Genomic DNA, 615 nt, shown 5'->3' with positions numbered 1-615 from the left:
TTTTTTTTTTTTTTTTTTTTTTTTTTTTTTTTTTTTTTTTTTTTTTCTTACTGGCTTCCTTGTCGCTAACAATTATATATTCAAGGCGACCCCCCACAAGTACCTAAAAACAAAATAAATAAAAATAAATAAAAAATAAATAAATAAATAAACAAATAAATAAAAATAAATAAATAATAAAATAATTAATAATAAAATAAATAGATAAATAAATATATAAAATAAAATAATGTTTTTTAATGATAGAGTTATATTTAAGTTATAATTAATTATATTTATATAAATAATACATTTTATAATTAAAACACAAGTAAATATAAATATAAATAAATTAATAAATAGAAATAGAAATATAAACAACATCAATAAAAATAAATAAATAAATAAATAAATAAATAAAAATAAATAAATAAATAAAAATAAATATAATAAAAATATATTTACTTGTATTGCTTTACTATAAGAAATATATTTTTCTTTAAGAGTCACCAATTCAAAGATATAAGGAAAAGTATACTACTATAATACATCAATATAAAGAGAATTAAATGCTTTTTTATATAAAATAAATATAAATAAATAAATATAAATAAATATAAATAAATATAAATAAAA

This window comes from Eimeria mitis, genomic scaffold (assembly GCF_000499745.2).
Source record: "Eimeria mitis Houghton genomic scaffold, Emh_scaff1196, whole genome shotgun sequence".
NCBI lineage: Eukaryota > Apicomplexa > Conoidasida > Eucoccidiorida > Eimeriidae > Eimeria > Eimeria mitis.
This window is presented reverse-complemented; position numbering follows the sequence as displayed.